Genomic DNA, 21,094 nt, shown 5'->3' with positions numbered 1-21,094 from the left:
AAAACCAAAGAGTTTACTGCTCTCTGGGGTAAGGTTTCTTTTATTAGTATTTCTTCCCACTTTAATTGAATTAAACAACAACAAAAAAAGTAACCAAAATTATGAAGACCACCGGCACTGCAAAAAAAGGAAAACTTCTCCCAGGGTTTTCAGTTCTTTCCCCTCAGTGTTCTGGAGTCCAGATGTGGAAAGCCCAGTGGAGCTGAAAACATTTTCGGAGGGAGGAGAGAAAGTTTTGATGCTACTGCTGCAGCGTTATTTTATCCAAACCAGCCAATTACCTTTCTTCATGAAGATTAAAAAAACAAACAACAACAAAACCAAACCCCACCTTTTATATATTATTACTAAACATTATTTTTAAGTGAACTTGCTAAAGTAAACCCTCTGTATCTTCTTAGCACTTACAAGCAAAGAAAGCCTTACAAGGCCTTCTACTTAACTCAGAGTACAACATGTAGTGTATTCATCTTCTTTGAAATCCTGTTTGTCAGGTGTGTAAGTATATTTTTAAGATATATATTTTTCCTGCTCACATATTGAGCAAACACATGTTGATCTGTTGCAGTGATACCAGGTCACAGGCTACGGAGGAACGTTGCTGTATCTTACGCAGCTACACCTGGAATATGGTGTTCCGCTAAGTGATGACAAGGGTGGTCAGTGAGGTGATGATAAAAGTCTATAAATACCTTAAGAGGGTGAACTCCAAAGAGGAAGCAGCATTGTTTTAAGGTGGTCTGAACAAGCTTGACTAGTAGAAACAAAAAGATGTCCTGACACCCAGAGCCAGGCATAAGCTGCTGAATAGGAGCTTGTACCTAGCACAAATGCTAGCATTGCAGTCTGTCTGTGCTTGGCATTGTGTACACCACAGGCATATAATGAATTTACTATTCCAGAATAATTATTCTAGTAAATTTCCAAGTATAGTTAAGCCCTTCAACTGCTAAATTAGGCCCTAAGTTCAACCAGTCCACCAACAGGAGCCACACATTCAGGGTATTTAATGCTACACTAGACAAAGCCCTGGAAACATAGAAAAGGAAATAAAGCCGCCCAGAGAGGAGGATGGACACAAACCCTGACAAATCTGTCATCCCTCTACTTTCTGTGGTTCTAGGAAAACATGCATGTGGGATTTGGGAAAGGTCTTTTTAATAAGGGTTAATTGGAGAAGTATGTCACACATGACTGAGTACTGTTTCAAATTACTGCTCACGCTGGCATAACTATATCAGGCAAATGACAGAACACCAAAACAAGGAATAGTCAATCTTCTTCCCTCCTATTTAATCTTTATAGTTTCATTATTCTCAAAATGACCAAATATCAGCAATTATATGGAATTCATTGCTTCTTTCAAAATATTATTATGACCACATCATAATATTCCCCAGAGATCCAATAGTTCTGTAAAATCTATTTTCTGTTATCACTCAAATTATTAGTCTAGGCTTTGGAACTGCTGGATTCATTTGCCTGACTTATATGGTGCAAAAGCTCAAGTTATATGATCCTGATATAGCCCTTTCTAGGCTTAAAAAAAAAAAAAAATTTAGAAAAGAGAAAACAACCCCACTTTAGCCAGACAGAATAGAGTTATTCTGTAAAAATCATTGTACCGTCTGTAACAGTGTGTTACTCTAAAAGTCAAGTCCCTATCCCTGAACCTGAAAGAAAGTCACTTCAGTTTCTCTGTGCTGCCCAAGTTAACTGCAAGCATTTCCTGACATACAGAACTCGGGCAGAAAAAGGAAAAACGTCAACAGGAGAAAAGCACAGCTTCCAAACCCCACCCACCAGCTTCAGTCAAAGGGATGACTTCAGTCCCTTTCCTAACTAATCCTGTCACTGTAAAATCCTACGGTCATTCTTCAACACATAAAGGGAAAACGGACTCACTAGGAGGACCTAGACTGTTTCAGCTTGAACTGTTAACCAATGGTGGAAATGCAAGAATGCTGAAGTTGTGCCTTCGGAGCCAATAGAGTGGATTTGTGTGTCCCACATGACTGTGTTTCCCCTGTCTTTCACATGGGCAGTATTTAGTTCAATTCAGAACTGCAGATAGTATAGCATGCAGAGCAGCAATGGGATGTCTGAGCACAAGTGGCTGACTTCCAGGCGACTTCAGGAAGCACATTTGTACATTTCTCCTGAATTAAACTGGGATTCTGCACCCTTGACATCCTCTGACCCTCCTTCTCTCTGCAGAAGGAGGCAACGACCTGCACAGCACAACAAAACTGTGAGTACTGGGTCTATTTATTTTTATTTTCACCCAGAAAAGCCAATCTCTTAAAATTGTCAAAATGCTACGTGCACTAGATCAATGGTTACTTTTTCTTATGAGATGAACAAGTATCTAAAGTGTTATTCAAATTCAGAAATATTTCTTGCATGTTTCAGTAAAAGAAAAGAAAAAAAAAAAAAAAAAAAAAGAGTTATCCTCCAGGGCAGTGCCTGCATGCACGCTGCATGCCACACTGCTTCCTGACATAGCCAGCATGCTGCTTTGTTCATAAAGAAAAACAAAGACAAAAAGCCCTACACACGTACATTGTTCACTTTTATTTGTACTCTGTGTCTAATCAGGCCTGATCTGTCCCCAAGGGGAAAAAATAAAGGCAAACTTTAACTCCATCAACAAGGGCAGCCCAGACTTTCCAGACATCTGACAGTTATTATAATTAGCTATGAAAGACAGCAAAGACACTTTGGGGCAAATAGCTCTTACATTTGGAACAATGAAGTCGAGCAAGGTTCCCATCCCACCCCTTCCACGGGGGGAGGGGGAGAAGCGAACCAACAGGGAGTGTTAGAAAAGGGTTATGGCTGGACTGAAAAAACACAACTAGTGTAATATCTGGACTCACTTAGCACGAGGAGAGGCTTTTTGATAAGCAACTTTACCTCTAGATCACAGCTTGCATTCACTCAGAATCCTGGTGGGGTGGGAAAGGGTGTGGGGCTTTTTGCAGCATAACGTCAGAAGGTCAGGGTGGAGGGGGCAGCGGGGATGAAGGGGGGCAGAAAGAATATCCATAGCAAGAGACATTACAGTTGCTTCCCAGAGCTTTGCTGGCCAGATCTGCTTAAGCCCAAGTTGCTTTCTGGGCAAGATTTATGAGAGTTCTCAAACAGAAGCAACAGACAAAGGAGAGGGTTTTTTTCTTCTTTTCTGGAAAAGAAATTGAACCCAAATGCATAACTGTATACTAAGAAGCACTGATTTGTATTTTTGCTCTCTTTTTTCCCCCACATGTTCATAAGACCTTTAATAAGATCTTCCCCCCCTCCGCCTGCATACTCCTTCCCACACCCCCTCCCCCACCAAAAGTTAGATCCTGAAAACTACGATCAGAAGGGAAAAAGCAAAGACAATAGAAATCTGAATCGGTCCTGGCTAGGCTGGATCTCTAATAAAGCATGAAGTGAAAACAGTTTCTAAGTGAAAGACGAGCAGACTTCTTTTAAAAAAAAAAAAAAAAAATTAAGGGCAATAAGGAGAAATTGTTGAAAGACTCCAGACGCTACTAATTATGGCTTAAATAAATCTTCCTGGGCAGATGTTTGCTTGCTCCCTCTGTGGGGAAAGGAACGTCAAAAGAAGCATTTTTTAAAAAAGGATTTGACATGAATTTTTTACATATGATTTTTTTTTTTAAATACACCATTTTATTCTTTGTCTGCTCTCCTGTTATCTCCCCCTCCCCCAACCGCCGCCCACTGTGAGCTGAGACACCTGAAGGCTAGACACAATGATCAACAGAGCACTGCGCTCGCCTGTCTGGATTCCAGCCAGATTTTTTTTTTTTTTTTCCCCTCCACAATCAAGGAGCCTGCACGCAATGCATGGCAAGCCCCTTGCTCTGCTATGTGCAAATCAGACAGAAGTCTGAACCGTGCTGCAGAAAGATTAAAGGCAAACACAAGCCTTTCCTCCTTATGTCAGCCAGGCTCAGTTTCAACTTCATTGTGATTCGCAAAAAATATGAAATAAGAAACTTTGTGAACATATATGCACATTATTGCACAAAACATATGCATATGTGCACACACTTTCCAACACGGTGTAACTAAGGGCATCTACTGTTTCTCATTTTACAGTGGTTTCTACTCTACCTTTACAGTCAATGCAGTATTTTATGTTAAGTTCATGCGTCACTTACATAATTGCTGTGTAGCTCTCAAATACTACGGAAAGATTTTGTATACGTATACAATATACTACATAAAGGCAAATAGCTAGTGTACAGAGACCTACATCTGAAAGGCAGTTTAGCTGAAATACTTGAACATATTTGGGTTTAGAGAGATTAGCAAGATCTCCTAGGCAGTTTTGTGGCAGTTTTAAACAAGGCAGTAGCAAAATGCTTTACAAGTAGGTTGCCTTCAAACCAAAGAAGGGGCGCATGGCAGGGGACTAGTTAGCTGGTCTTGCAACCCCCAGCCTTCCTGTTGCTACAGCCCAGAGGAACACCGACTGGCCCAGTGTCATCATGCCACAAAGTTGGTCTTGGGAATGCAGTACTCCCCAAAATAGTTGCTCTCCATTTGGTGTGGCTATGGGTGGGGTTAGCAGACACATATGGGGAAAAGGGACATTCAAAGCATTTATTCTATTTAAATTTTAAATGCATGCCGTGTGGACCTATTTTCTAAAAGTTCTTTGGAATTGCATTGTCTTCTGGTATGGTATGATACACATGATTAATTTTTTGCTTTTCAATATGGACTTTGTGTGAAAAAGACTTAAAAGAAAATAAGTTTTTAAACACACATGCACATACACTGCTTTTAATTTACTCCCTGAAAAGGCTTAAACTGTATTTTAGTCACACTAACAGGCATCATGATAGAAAGACAGGATTTTTTTTTAGCTTTTTTCTTTAATATTGCTAATAAGCACTATTAAAAAAGGAACCCAGCATAGGTATCCCACAAATACAGTCTTAAACCCCCCCCCCCTTCCTTTCCAAATAGCAGCAGACACATACAAAGAAAAGATAGCATGTAGTGGCAACAATATCCACAGGCAAGGTAAAGATTCTAGAAAGCAGATTTCAGAGAATGAATGAATTGAGCACTGTGGTCAAATTTGTATTCCTGTATTTTTATTTTTTTTTAAAACAAGATATTTAACACTTTTCTGAAGGAACATTTTATATACCTTATATGAAATGTACAAGCAAACTCAACACAACAGACATATATGAGAAGTATATACTTGTAAATTACACGTATATACACAAGTTCACTAGTATTAATGTGCTAATTTCCTTTTGACTTTTCCTGGCATATTGTGCTGGAAAAAATAAAATTTGTCATTTATGTTTCACAAATGTATTTCAAAATAATGCCTGCAGCTACGTTTGGAAGTGCTGACTTACTTTCTTAAGGTAATGACAATAAGCAATCATATTTTTATCCATTTCCTGAAGACTGAAATACTACAGAAATCAATTCCTCTAAGCTTCAGAAGTGATTTACACACTAGCTTATATTAGAAGGGATATCTTAACTAGCAGTTTATATATTGTCAATGCAACAGTAATGAATAATCACATAAGAGTTAAGCGTTAAACCTGAGCATATGAATACAGGGCTCTTGCCTCCATGTTTGGTTCAACACTCTCCCCTTCTCCCAGTAAGTTCTCTTGGTTTTTGTGAACACTGGGTGTTCAGCATCTTTTACTAAAGTAGGCAGGGGATACAAATGCCCAGTGTTTTTGCAAATATGGCATTATCATCCAGCTGCTGTTGTCCAGGCACCTGAGATTTGGAGCTATGTTTTAGCAAAGAGCTTATTTACCTAAAAGTGAAAAATTCTGACCTGTGTTTTTTTGCTGACTTCTTTAAACTTTTAAATAGTTAATGTAGAAACAAAGCAATCACAGAAGCTTATGCATATTTATGACTCCATTCCTTAAAAATTTGATGTCTGTTACAGCTCATCTCTTAGTCCATGGCCTCCAATTGGTTGTTCAAACTCCATGGTGCTACTCACACAAACTTCAAGTTCTAATTTCCTTTTTTAAACTTTCCTCTCCCCTCTTCCCCCCATACTTCCTCTGTTGCATCTGCTTGTTTGAGCCTTTCCTACTTCAAGCAGAATTGCAAGTTTTAGTCATAAGAATGAAGTCTTCAGGATTACTTCCAAAACTTTCAAAAGATTGGTTGTTTCACTTACACCTTTACACAGCAGAAGTAACTTGAGTGCCTACCAGAAACATAGGCAGTCTCAGTAAGGTAACGGGGTCAAATGAGCTCATGCATTACAGATAGGAAGAGAACTGCGCATTGCATTTTTATAGATTAAAAAGCACAGAGTGTTTTAATGTAAACAGATTTCTGTTTGATATTTTGGCAAACTGTTGCAAAGCTCAAACTATGGCTGAGCCAAAATGACTTTCGGCATGGTACAGTTAGACCAGATGGCCACGTGTTCTTTTCTTATTTAGATGAGACTTTTCCTTTCAATAACATCTTTCTTCCTGACCTGCTTAAAAATTCCAGCGAATGAAATCAGCACAGGATTTTCAATTCTAATTGACCATGTGCAAAGGAAGGGCCAGTAGAGAAATCAGTAGGGCCATTGTAAGGCACACTGCATCAATCTCCCCTTTGTCCTGAATCTTTTCTAGCATGAGCTAAAATAATTAAGAATATTTAATTTATATTATTTGTACAGCAGCAAATCTTTTTACATTCAGGCAAAAATCATTGCAAGTTCCTCTCTTACAAATGCATGCAACAAGGAATAGATATGTCTGTCACACACCAGACAAACAGGTACTCAGCATCATTTAATTGCCAAATACTTTAAAAAAATAAAAACCCTCAGGAAAAGAGTGCACAAAAAATAAAGGCGTCTGTGAATTAAAGCATGAACTGCTTTGCCTGGTCTAATAGTCAGAAAATGTGAAGAATATAGTACTTCTCAAATTAAAAAAAAATTAAAAATGCTAAAAAATTATAATTTTCCACTGTCCAAAATGCTCACCCTTAAAACATCTGTAATCTTCAATTGCTATTAACTTGCCTACATAGATTTTACACACACATATCCCACCTACACTATGTGGGTTGGTGATCACAGTCTCACTTGTGCCTGTGTGATCTACATGCAAAGTACAGATTGTAAATACTGTATATATCACACACAAACATTATCTACAGAAATACGCACACAGATGACATCATTACACTGGATTTAGTGAGATATCTGTGGAGTAATATAACAATATTTATTGAGATTTTGCAAGTAGAGAATGCAAAAGATGCACAAGGTCCTACCCATATGTTTACATAGCCCATGGATAAGGTAAGTGGGTAAAATGAATCCTTTAGAAGAAGGGGGCAAGGGTAGGGGGGAAGATGAATTGAAAGCAATACATAGCAAGTTTGGTTGGTGTTGTTTGGTTTTGGTTTGGGTTTTTGGTTTTTTTTTGTTTTGTTTTGTTGTTTTGGGGTTTGTTTTGTTTGTTTGTTTCATTTTTTACACAAGGAAAAAAATTAGCAACAGATTTATTATTCCTGTACTATTTTGTACAAATTCCCTGTACTATTCACAGTTTAGTTTAACATTATGCTTGAGTGGTTGATGGTTTCAGATTATCACTACAAGCTTGAATCAAGAAACAACCAAACAGCTCTGGAAAATAATTTCTGAAAAATAATTATGAAAATGGTTTCAACAAGATAGCCTTTTCTTCAGTTAAATCAGGTTTTCATTAAAACTCCAGTCACTTTTTAAATGTAGGTGAAAAACAACCCGGGAGAAAATGCAGTGGGCAGCATGGCCTTTGCATGCTGTCCAAGTAACATGTGCGTGAAGAAACATGCCTGAGAACATAAAGCACAGACTTTGGAACTGGCCAGGCAGATGTGGTAAAAGGTCTAGTTTCAGCTCTCCAGGAAGATGCTTTGTAGCCTTGGGCAAATCATTTAACTGCCTGACTTCTCATCTACATCATATTAGTAGAATTCAAGTTTTGAATTTATGATTATTATTGCAAGGTTAGCATTGAGATACCACAGCAAAGAGTACTGGAGACACCTCACATGCTTGAAAAGAACATAAAATTCCAGACAGAACAATAGGCTTTTGTTGTTATTATTAAATCAGATCATTTTTGGTGTGGTATTTCTATAACTAGACAAGATACAAAGCCTGTTTCTCAAGAGGTTCACATAACTCAGTTCTAGCTTAATTTTCTTAAGTTTTTCAGGTACTTGAACATTCACTTTTAGTTTTTGCTAACATGCAACAAAAACTCAGAATATAGGATAAATGGAAGACACTACTCCATCTGTAATGATGCTCTCTCTATATTCAACATAAAGTGCTGTCATGCAAGCCCTAACACTAAAATGCTGACTCCTGTAGAGTAATGGCTTATTTAACAGACTGTCCCATGGTACCAGTGAGACTAACTGCAGGCTAAAATGCTTCACCATGTGACCAGGAGTATCAAACCTGAGCCCTAGACATTTACTGCCTCCAGTATTTGTGCACCAAGGATCTGATCTTGTGATGGCATTGAGCATATTCTTACTTCTAAATCCCAAAGGCAATCTAGCAAACCACCACCGTGCTCAGAGTTTGGCACATGCTTAAAGCATCCTGCTGAAATAGGTCTTCAATTTCTACAGAACCCTTTGCCACGAGAAGTAAATACCTTCGCTGGCAGTCATTAAATTGTGGTGCCAGTTTCACCTTTCTGTTTCTATTGATGATTCTTTGATTCCCACCGTTGAACAGGCTGAGTTAGAAACCCTTGGGCAGCAACTGTAACAATCACTGCACAGAACAGAGATCAGTAGGCCTGAAGTAATCATAAGATTTCATGGAAGATTTTTTCAGGCCGCCATTTTGTGACTAACTGAAATGATGGTGTTGCGCACTTGGAACTGAAAACTTTGTTTTCCCTCCATGAGCAAGTATGAGGGATCTCTGTGCAAAAGGAAAAAAATCATTTTCTGCTGAATGTTTCTATTAATCAATATTCATGCACAGTATGAGAGAAATACTCAGACTTTCAGCTATCTTGTGTCAGTGCTGTTCAGGAGTTGTAAAAATTAAGAAAAAGTCAATGTGGCAGATCTGCTGGTCATCACAGCGGGTTTGCAGAAGGGTTGGGGTAGCATGAAGCGGGCAACAGGGAGATATCCTGCATGGAAGTACGGCCTTGTGCAGTGCTCAGAACGAGGAGAGGAAGTCAGCAAAATGTGCATGGTTATGTGCAATTGATGGGCTGTATTTCACCAACCTATTTTTACTGTCAAGGCTCCAGACTATATTAGGAGTCTATCCAGACTCTTAAGCCATAGGATGTGGCTAATGGGATCAGATAAAATGATTAAAATCAGTTTGGTCTCATGATTTCAGCTACTAAGTGTAATAGATGCAAAACTGAAAGACTTAATCGTATGATAAAAGTACAAACACCTCTTTGTGTTTTACCTCTACTTTTTTCCAGTTTAGAGAAACTGTGAGGGTTTGTTCTTTTTTTATTAAAATCCACAACAATAGCAAGCAAGATGATTATTTTCTTGCAGCATGCCAGTTGCAACTGGTTTCCTCTATCCAAAAAAATAAGCTCAGAGGCTATAAAACCAAATTTTATACTACATCCCATGAAATATTTTACATAAAGTCTCTGGTTAAGAAGCTTCAGAAAAAAGGATGCATTTGTTTACAGAGTTTGATAATGGACTTGTTTTAGAAATAAAAATCTGATAATTTCCCAGAATGTCTTATCCATACACTGAATTTGTGCTACTGATTTCAAGCGTTATTTAGTTGATTCAAAACCACTTTTCTAAGAGTATAATTTGCAAAAAAAGAGGATTTAAAAAGATGAGAAGTCTAGCGAATGACAACAGTGAAGAAAAGCAGTTTCCAAGGTTGATTAAAAGACATAGAAAGAGTTAAAATTTCAGATCTTTATGTAAGAATTAAAAATGAAAGGAGAGTTAAAAAGGGGGGGAAGGGGGGGGGGAAGAGCTAAGTTGCTGGTGACTTGAGTGTATTTATGGATTACTGTGTCCTGAAAAGAAGAAAACCAGAGTTGTAAGATGACACTGCAGGGGTTGTCTGGACTTTTCACCGAGTGTAAAGTCTGTTTAGTCAGTGTCTTAATGCCTAATGCTGACCTTTGCCCCCTTCACTCCTCCCTGCTCCAGGTGCAACATTTTTGCAAATGCTTTAACATTATTGGAAAGTTTGTGCAGGTTTCACACACTGCAAAGTGCACACAGCATTTTACACAACATCATCCATTACACACAACCAATATTAAGGCTTAGCACCTTTTTTTATCCTAAGTACACACGATGATTTGTTTTATGCATTTTTCCCTTTTTAATTATTACTTTGTTAAATTAATAAAAAGCTTCTTTGTAAGGATATTCCATTTGCAAAATTCTATATAACAAGATACAAGATTAAGTTTAAACTCATGTCACATACTCCCCAGCACTGTGAATTATAGAAAGAGTATGCAACGTATGCCAACAATGCTACTGATCTCTCAAATTAATTCTTTTTGCTATGGAAATGGGAGACAAAACCAGAACCCATTCATTGCTACAAAACAGCCAAGGCACTTCAGCTGATTTCCCCCAGAAATAAATTGATTTCTTGTAGAGTTATTAATTATATTAGGACTGATATGAATTTTAAAGACAAACACAACAGGTTTATAGACTAATAATAAAAAAAGCTAAACTACATAAGGTCTGTATAATTTAAATTTTGATTTACAAAAACAAGTGTAGTAAAATGTATATTAAATATGAGATGCTATAAATTCTACAGTTGTCAGTGATGCAGATAATATATAAGACAGCACATACATAGGTAATGTTTATTTATCTATGCCTTATATTTAATAGACAGTTGCTAAGATTTTTGAGGGGTTGCAATTTCACTTTGCTGGGGAAAAAGTATAAGCTGGGTACCATCATCTTCGAGACCATTACAGATTTCATGTTGTTTCTGAAAAGCCTACCATGGGCGTTTTGTCCCACTGTGGGCAAGGAACCTGTTCTCCCCATTCATATTATGTTGCAGGACTGATGTCTGCTTCAGATATGGACCTGGCATTTAAGATCCATAAGTTTTCTACCGCATGATACCATGTACTAAAATGCACTCTGTACAACAGCAGTATAAAGGTTACTGGAAATACAAGACTGTCCAGTACATGTTTCCTACAATTTGCAATCTGTGCCAGCTACGTATGCCTAAAAACTTTTTGAAATTATGATTTAGATATTTAAAAGCTTTAAATAACTAACTGACTTCCCCCACATTCCTTCCTCACTGAACTATACTGCAAAATTTTCATTAAGCTGAAGGAGAAGAAAAGAGGAAAAGTATAGGTTTAAGACGCGAATAGCAGCAGGTACTCTTTGTGGAGAACCTCAGTAGTCAGAACTGTCTAGCCAAAATAACCCAGGATAACGCTTCTTCTAGGTATGGTATTACTTCAAGGTGAGACTTGCATAAAAAGAGGTCTGATGAGGGCTTACATTTAGGGAACTTCCATGACAGAGATGTGTTTGGATCTGGAATAAAGCAGTTATTTTACTGGATTGTCTTTCAGATATGACAAGCAGCCTGCAGTATACTGTATATTTCTAAAATAATACTTTGTTGTTTCCCTATGACATCTATATATAAATTAATTTAGGCCATCTTCATTATCTAGATAGTTTTAAGGGGTTCAGTTTTGGAAGAGTTTTTTCTTTAAGACAAAACATGGACCTTACTATACTAGTTTATTCTAGGAGTAGGCACAGGGCAAGGGACCAAAATATCCTGGGAAGTGCCCTGAAACAGTTTTCTTACATTCTTTGATTTCATTTGTAATATTTGGACTACAAGAGAATCAAGAAAAAAAGTAATGAAAAGTTGTTTATTGCATGACAGACTATTTCTAGAGCTGGGCAGCTTTATCTCAGCACAAAGAATGCTCCTGTTCTCAGTGCAGCTGCTAACAACTCATCAACACTCCTTGTTTAATAGCAGGGTACAATTAGAAGCCAAAACTTTAAAGCAACCTGAAATGTTATTATTGTAGTAAGCTGTGCAACTGGATTTGATTTCAAGCCAGACTGTATCCCATTGCTCCTGACACTGTTTACAAGACATGTTTAGTGCAGGTGGTACTCTCCTTTATTTCACTGAAGGTCAAGTGTACTTGTCATAATTGTATTTTTTTGCACAGCTAAGAATTCAACGACTTTTGTAGACTGAAAACAGAGATTGTTTCTGTGAAGGAAATGCATAGCACTGAAGAGATGGACTTGAAATAAACAGAAAAGTAATTTTTCACACTGTTTTGTCCTACTATCTCATCAAGATCATCACTTTTGAGGTTGCTGTATATATCAGTGGAAGCAGCCATTTGGGTATTTACACTTAGAGAACTTCAGAATCCTTTGCCTGGAAAAAGTGGTTTCATTTGTCTTGCTTTCAGTGGCTACTATAAATCTTTTTCAGGACTACAATCTGAGATTAAGTTCTTGTAATGTTTGTAAACAACTGATTTTTACAATGATTTGCAAGTATAAAATTGAATAAACTGAAATTAGTCAAGTTTCTAATTTAAGTAGAGAAAAAATAGATAACATATAAATTCATTTAGTCTGTTGTTTTGGAACATCAAAATCAAGTCTTTCAGAGAAGACTCATATAAAAGCTTATTGCCTGTAAATTCTAAACTGAGTTCTTACAATTGTTATACACCGTATCAAATCTGCAGAAAAAAATAGCGTGGTAGAAGTAGGACACTATTCTTGTATCTTGATTCATTTACCCTTATGAATAACCAGTCCCTTCCACACACAATAAGTGCACCTAAAATACTGGAAATTGTCTGCTGAACCTGCTTTTTCTGTGAACATGCATTTCCCTCATCCTCAAACTTACAATCATTCCTCATGCTTGCACTACACATTTTACCTGAAAAAAGGAAATTAAAACAAACAATCTTTGAATTGTGCTTGGTTTTAAAGTTCTTTTCCAAGTCAGTTGAAAAAAGCCATACCCCCCCAAAAAAACCCAACCCAAACAGGTGTCTCCTTCTGTAATTCCTATATAATATTTCAGTCTTGCATAACACTTAAAAACCAATTTTCTTCCAGTAAACAACTTCCTAATGTATCATAGACATGGAATAGAAGAAATCCTTCCTTCCCATTCCTGCATACCATCAGGATCAGAGCTCAGGTGTGCTGCAGAGCATCAGTTCACTAAATTCTAAAACTAAAGACAGATTCTCCTTGTGAAATCCATTCACTGGTGAGCTGCTTCTTACCTATCTCTTCTACCCCCATCCAACCTGCTTCTTTAAACCACTCTGTCCTGAATCACTGTATTCCTCTGCAAAGAGGGTATAAGAAGTAAAGTGTAAAAATTGGAACAGGTTGCCATAAATATGAAAAGTTATTCTAGATAGGATGAGATTTTTTGTATTTTACTTAAATAACCAGCTTACATTCTGATTAGTCTCTCTTCCATAAGTTTCCTACTTGAAAAATTAGAGACAAATTTCCTCAAAACACAAACTAGTACAGTAAAGCAAGCACTGTCTAATAAAATTTCAGTAAGTCAAAATATGGGACAATGTTACTTCAATATGTGGGATTCATCTGACATTGTTTCCAAATCCAAGCTTCCTTTTTCCTCACCTCATTGGTGACTCATGTACTTTATCTTTTTGTTGTATTTGTTTATTATTATTATTAAGTTTTACTGGTTTATTTTATGGTTAAATCCACACTTCAATTCTACAAAACACATCACAAAAAAAAAAAAAGAGGAAAAAAGATCCCTCTAACCAATACCCTCTGCCAGTTTTGTACATATATTCAGGGAATAAAGTTTACATAACTTTGAGAGCCATTCATCAAGACTATTCTATCAGTACCAGTATTGTGGCTGAATTTTTCAGGCTCAGTGGCAAAATTTGGGTAACTTAAGATCTTTCCCATAGGGGAAAAAAAAAATAGAATCTATTGGTCACATTAATGAAGGAAGTGAAACCTGAGTTACTTAAAAAGTTGCTAAAGTTCATGTCCTTTTCAAAGAGGAATTAAGACTTTTTTGCTGAAAGACTGGTTTGAATTTGTACAAAACAAAAATTCCTGAACTTTGAGAAAGAAATAGGTCAAAGGAAACAGGGACTAACACTGAATGTGTATCAAGTTCATGGATATATTTCTTGACTGCGTAACTGTGAGTTGGTTCCCCAAGAGACATGGCAACACACCTGTACGCATGCAGGTCATTTTGTAGCAGCTGGCACAGGGGATCACATTTAGCTTCATCCCAGCAGGCTCCAATGGGCTAGGATTCCATCATGTGTTTCCAGCACACTCCTGGTAGGAGACTGATGCCTTGCATACGCAGGTTATGAGAACATCGAGGCCATTGAAATCACCAGAGAGACTTGGGTGAATTCACAAACTTTTTATTGTATTAAGACCTAGCTCTCTACTCTGTTCTCCTCCAGCACCTCTCTGCTGGGTAATGCACTACGCAGTGCCTATGTCCTTTTCTTTCTTTCTTTGGGATTTACGCAGACCAGACAGCAATGATTTCCTACTGGATGCCCTCAGGATTCACTGCGTGGTTTGGACTTTGCAAAGCGAGAGCAGACAGTTAAGAAAATTTGAGACTTCTATGGGAGAAGATGTTGTAGCCTTTGGCTACAAGATCTTAATGAGCTTCCTGCTCCTTTTTTCCTTAGCTCTCTACAACAGGAGATGGCAAACATAATGAAGACTAGAATTGTGCATCCTTCCTTGCCAAAGATTTGTCATCCAGTATTTTTAAATTTAGAAACCTAACTTGGCTGGCATTTCTTTTACTGCACAAATGTAAAATCAGTGAGGTTAACATAGCATGAAAGAGAAATGTTAGGGAGACCTACTTCTCAATTGTTCTGTTTGAAAACTAGTACTTTATTTCGTGACAAGCAATAAGATTCACTGAAAAAGGCATTCTGCATTGAGAGGTATTGGGCATTCTTCATTATATGAGAATATTTCTGAATGAAGACCTTCTGTATTGTTTTCCATTTCCTTAAGAAGGCCTCAGACTGTACCAGCTGTCTAAACATATTTACAGTCTCTCCACACTGCTGCAAGCCCACTGTAGCGGAATTTGTGTAAGGGTCAAAGGTAGCATAACTGAAGAGGGGTTTTTTTGGTTTGTTTTTTAGACACAAGAAGATAGCAACACATTTTCTGCAAACATAGCTACCCATGTAGCTGGCTCATTATAGAAACATTTGTTAATCTAACTTAGAGATACAACCTTTCTGAGTGACTGCTAACCATTTGGCAAACTTTTTTTAATTTAGTGCTACCTTCTGCAGCTTACTTTTGACTTACCTACTTTGTTCTCTACTGCCCTCTTTTTCCATTTTTTTCCTTGTAAGATGCTAGTTGAGCCACAAAAGCAAACCCTGTATCTCCTAGTATACTTGCCAAGTTAATTTTACTTTTACTTACTCATTTAAATTGGGGGAAAAAAACAAAAAACAAAACCCATTTTTGATCAGATGATACATCCATATCTGAAGCCAGGAACTAAGATGAGATCAGATCAAGCTTATCTAAAAGCAGAAAAGCAATTACTGAATAATTAATAGAGCATATTTATCACTTGAATCAATTGCTCAAAAGTTGATAGTTAATATCTTTTCTGAAATTGTTATTTGAAGGATCCCTCCCCCATCCTCCAGAAAAGACATCTGGCTAGCACTGAATGGAGTTCAGTGTTTGAACATCCCATCTGGTTTCATCATGTTAACACATGATTCCAAGTCATTCAAGAAGTACGAACAATGGATATTGTATTCCATATAGTGCCATGTGGATTTAATCTTTAAAAGATGGTGGCACTGTAGAACTCAACCTTTTAGTTAAAAGTCAAAACATTTCATGTACTGAAAACTTATTTCTTATAGCCTCAGAAAAGTCTCACATTTTATCTTACTCTAAGAATGACAAGCAGACGTGTCCCTCATATAGTGCCACTCCCATTCTTACCTATCATAATACCTATCTTGATAAATCAAGAACACATTTCCTAAACATGGCAGTGAAAAGCAACCTTGACAGACTTTTTTCATGAGAATACTCATTTTCATCCTCCACTTCCAGATTGCTTAAAAACAAACACAGAAGTTTGCTATGAGGCAAATGAAAGTTGGGCATGTTTGCCTTCCAGAGCTAGTAACTCTACCTTTCACTGAGATTAACAAAATCTACAGTCTCTCTTCAAAACAAACTGAGCATTTTCTTCAACAGACCAGCACTAATCTGTCTCAGTGATGCTTAAGAACGTCTCACTTCTCTTTATCCTCTTGAATAAAAATTCAAATTTCAGTTAATAACATATCTTATTCAAACACTTTTTACATTTATTTCTTCATAAGGATGATTGACCCTTTGTCCTGTAAGACTGATCTTAACAGGTATTTTCTGTATTTATTAAAGGATCACTAGTAGGAGCAAATATTCAGTAAGTGGCTTTTCATAAAAAGTTAATAAAACTTATTTCAGACTGAAAGAGAATCATAGAAACTTCAAATGTAAGTAGGCATTTGAGTACTTGCTAGCTGTCCTTTAAGCCACCTAGTAAAATTAAATTCCTTTTTTTGAGCACTGGGAAAGTGAATGGATTTTGCCTGTTAGGGCAAGAAGATAGGTAAGTAAATACAGGGATTTGGGAGAGAAACATCTTTTTAGTGGAATGAAGCAGGGCAAACATGCTTTAAAATATACACAATGTGTGTGATCATGTCATTTTTGTATCAGATTGCTGCATCTCAACTCACATTTTATTTTTGGAGTCAAGATTCTAAAAGATTTGATTTCTCATCAGAAATCCCTGGAACTGGACCAGGAAGAGGGACTAGTTTATCCTCAAAACTGTGAAGCCAGAATCAGAGCTGTGTAACAAGACATTATAGATTTGGCTGATGAGAAAAGACAAAAGAGAATTCTGTAGAGACTCATAAGTGAGATGAAATTACACTACCCAACTTTTTCTGAACTCTGTTGAAATGTATCCTTTCCTTAGTATCACCATAATTACCAGCCAGCTCACAGGGTGATGTAAGTTAGATAAGAGTGGGCAAGAAAAGCAAAGCAGATTGCATGACATCAGAATTTTCACACCAACACCAAAATCAAAAGTATTTAAGAGGCTACTGATGATGCTTAAAAGATCACTTTGCATTGTCTGGAAAATTTGTTTACCTGCTGTGTTTCAGTTGATAGAACCTATCTACAGGATCAGGACTACTGTATTTGGAAACAGAAGGGGCAAAGGAAGAAGAAATATGCTTCAGTTTACTTTATGGAAGCAAATGAGTTCCTTGTGGGAGGAACTGGATAAGTTCACAGCAAAGCTGGGTTGAAGTTTAGCTGTATCAATTAGAGATTTTATTTAAACCTATGGAGATCATATAGGCTCTTAAACCAGTGGATTGTAAGGATTCAATGATTACAGCAGGGAAGTTACTGAACTCCCTAATTCATGATAAGATGAAATACTATGTTCATTGATGACCACCTTGGTTTTACAGAACTAAGAGAATTGTTTGCTTCATTTGGCAATACTTCTATCAACGGTTTTCAAGTAATTCTCCTTGAATACTCATTCAGCACAGATTTGTGCAAGCTATAGCAGACAGCCTGGGTCAAAAAGTCTTCAGAGTCTGTTTGTCTAATTCAAGTACTCTGTCTAGAAAGGCATTGCTTTTGAGTACTCAAACCCTACTCATTCAGTTCCTTATGTTGGCAGGCACAGAGTCTCCAAAATACACAATACTTTTCTGTCTGTAATTATCATAGAAAATGTTAGGTACCTCCCTTCATCATCTGTAACACCTGAATTACTACAAGCACTTGTCATGCACTAAACAGAAAAAGGGACACTGAAAAAAGGGACTTCAGGAAACAAGTCCTAAACCAAGTCTACCTGAAAGCACTTTTAAAAGATTTTAGATTTCTGTGGCCTTAAGACATGAAAAGCATGCAAGATCCTTGCTTAAAAAGAACAAAAGAAAATCCTGCCTTCTAGAATTTAGGCAGTTGGTTAAATCTTCTTGGTTCCATATAAGCATTTTGCACAACTTGACTTTTTATAGTGGAAATGTTTGACTTCTCAGACAAGATCTAGAGCTACAGTTAATTCTACTCATGATCAGTTTCAGTTAAGATGTAGCAAGAAAAAAATTGAAGATGTAGCAAGAGTTTCCGAAGGAGACAGAATTCATTCAAATGCTTTACTGCCAAGTTAGACCATGCTGGCCTAGCTAGACAACACAAACTTGGTGCCAAATAATCCTGAAGATTAGCAATACATCCATTTAAAAGGGCAGCAATACAGTGTCTGATAGAACCCTTGTTACTACATCAGTTCTCTGATTTGTGAGAAAGTGTGGGATACTAATGGTAATTTTCTAGTTCTTGGGGTAAGGAGTATTTATTTTCTAGAACATTGTATTCAATCGCCTTGCTCCTACCTATGATGTTTAACTCCATAAAAAATAGAATGCCTTCACAATTCTATTCTGCATTTGGGTGGGGGGAGGAGGAGAAGTATGTCAGCAGTTTGATTTAAGTTTCAGCATTAAGAGAAAAATAAGTGGCTTTATTAAATGTATCTACTCTTGCTGGATATCTACATAGAGCTACCATCATTAACTGAAACTAACAGGTGGTCCTAATATGAAGTCTTGCAAGGGCAGTCTGAATTCTAACTTGGACTTTGATTTGTAACTCACAGCTAGCCTTATGGAGGCTCTAAGTGCATTATGATCCAAATAACTAAATTCAAACTTAAATCTCCTCTCCCTTCATTAACGTAACCAAGATACTGGTGCACTGCAGACATTGGAAACCTCAGTCTCTCCCTCTTGCTAATACAGTCTTGTCCTGCACATATAAATGGCAAGCTGCCAATTAGGGAAGTACACATGCTGCAATGCAAAGGAAAATAAGTAGATATGTCTGTATGTATTAACTACAAGTCAGAGTATTGTCTAATGCAGCTGGACTGAAAAACACTCCAAAAAAGCTAATTACAACTCCAGTCATTATTATAAATGAAAGCTTTTGTGAGCTAGAATTGCATTCCTCACTGCATCTTATTTCTTGTTTTTAAGTCTTACTTTTGTTTTTCTTCCACTGATTCACACTCTTGAAAATAAAATTGTTTCAAAGCTATGAGAACAACAACAACAAAAACGTTATAACAAGGCAGTTTACCAAACTATAGAACAAAGAACAAAATGATCTTCATTCATTCCATTACCTCTGTGGGTGAGCCTTTTAGTTGCTTTTAGCCATATGTAGAACACAATTCCAACATAGAACCTGGAATTTCATTAAAATATCTAATAAACAAAACCTATTAGTATTGATTGAAACATTTTTATAAAGCTTCCTTTTCTTCTTGGGGAAGGAAAGAGCAAGTTACTAGTGAAGCCAGCAGGAGACCAAGGTTCATCTGGACTCCTGTTCCAGATTCAGAATGATGTAACATGAGAAACTCCTCTTCGCTTATTCCCCGACTGTCAGGCTGTGGGAACATATGTTAAGATTATTTCCCTTTACTCATTCTACTATTAAAAAAAGCAAATTGAGACTATTTTGGACACTGCTATACAGTAACAAAGAAATATAGGCAATTCTATATGGTATATCATACACAGAGTTGTATATCACCCTCAAAACCTGGCAGTAGTAATCTAGATCAGGATACCAATAAAAACTTGGAAGTTAAAACTAAACACACCCCATATGTTCTCTGTCTGTATTTTCTGTCCAGGTACTGTATGTATCTTGGTCACCATATCTGTTGAGCCTGCTAAAATAAAAATATAGCCATAATTATATTTTATTCATCCTCCTCACTAGTTAAGAATGAGAGACTTAGCATAACTAAATTTTGTGGGCTCTGTAATCTCTGCATGACTGTGCTGCATTCTCTCCTCATGAAATGGTTGGCATCTTCTTGCGCCACACTACTCAGCATAAGCTGCTTTTCTGTAATTCATAGACCACTTCTGTACACATCCCTTGCCATTTTTCATTTGCAAAAGCAACTATATGAAGTGATAGAATTTTCAGAAATGGAAAAAAAAGTGTCCTACTTTTAACTTAACAGAAAGTGGCATTTCATCTTATAGCCTCGCCAGTGCACTTGTTAGGAATGTGATGTGATGTGCCACGTAGGTTGAAGTGAATTTGTTTGCCTCAAGGATAAAGTGTCACTTCTCACCAAAAATGTAAGAAGATTTTATTTCATGTTTGACTCCTAATTCACAACTAGTGCGGTCTTTGAATATCAGCTTTTCTGTCAAGCTGGAAGATGGTGATTCATGAAGTTAAACTTCATGTGGGGTTGTACTATTTTTAAAGAAAACTCCTTTGGAAAACATTTCTAAGGATTAAAAGGAAATTTATAGTCAAAACCAGACACATTGACTCCAAAATAGCTGTTTCCCATTCAGCAGCAAATTGACTGTTTCAGACAGATCTCTTCATTATTCCTAAATTTCAATGAAATTTAATGTAGAACAGAACTAGTTTTGAAGTCAAAGTTTTGTGGGCTGGAAAAAGTGAGCTTTCTGCTTGCCTGTGGTCATGAAATATTTATCAGTTTGCCAGTTAAAAAAAGCAATGAATGGTATACAGTGATTCATTTCTATATGTGAAGGACTTCATATAAATTAGCAATCTAGCATTCAGTGATCACTTGTATTCAACATTGATTCATGTTACTTTATCTCACCCTCATACAAGCATGACAACAATGTGGCCTCCCACTAAGTTTAGTGTTTAATATAGTGGGTCAGAGGTACGTCAAAGTTGCTTGGCATAATTGGCAACCCAAGATAGAACTAAATGCACAATTTGTGGGGAACTTTCACAAGAAATCCTGTGTGCAACAGTACCTACTACATAATTTCTAGTAAAAAGTTTTTAGTCCATTTTGGACAAGTGCAACTACTTATGCCAACTTTTCAAATTAAATATCCAGTAAAACCATTTA

The 21,094-nt window shown here is 37.0% G+C and overlaps 1 long non-coding RNA gene across 10 annotated transcripts in view; it reads left to right on the top strand.

Annotated features, from left to right (window-relative positions):
- Nucleotides 1–1,830: 1,830 nt before the first annotated feature.
- Nucleotides 1,831–21,094, top strand: part of LOC128148042 (uncharacterized) — a 65,356-nt gene continuing 46,092 nt past the window's right edge. For all 10 annotated transcript variants that reach the window (XR_008237172.1, XR_008237169.1, XR_008237174.1 and 7 more), the window contains exon 1: nt 1,831–2,251. This is a non-coding gene — a long non-coding RNA (uncharacterized LOC128148042). The remainder of the gene's footprint in view (nt 2,252–21,094) is intronic.

Source organism: Harpia harpyja, chromosome 11 (genome assembly GCF_026419915.1).
Source record: "Harpia harpyja isolate bHarHar1 chromosome 11, bHarHar1 primary haplotype, whole genome shotgun sequence".
NCBI lineage: Eukaryota > Metazoa > Chordata > Aves > Accipitriformes > Accipitridae > Harpia > Harpia harpyja.
The sequence above is the reverse complement of the archived record's forward strand: the minus strand, read 5'-3'. Positions and strand labels throughout refer to the sequence as shown.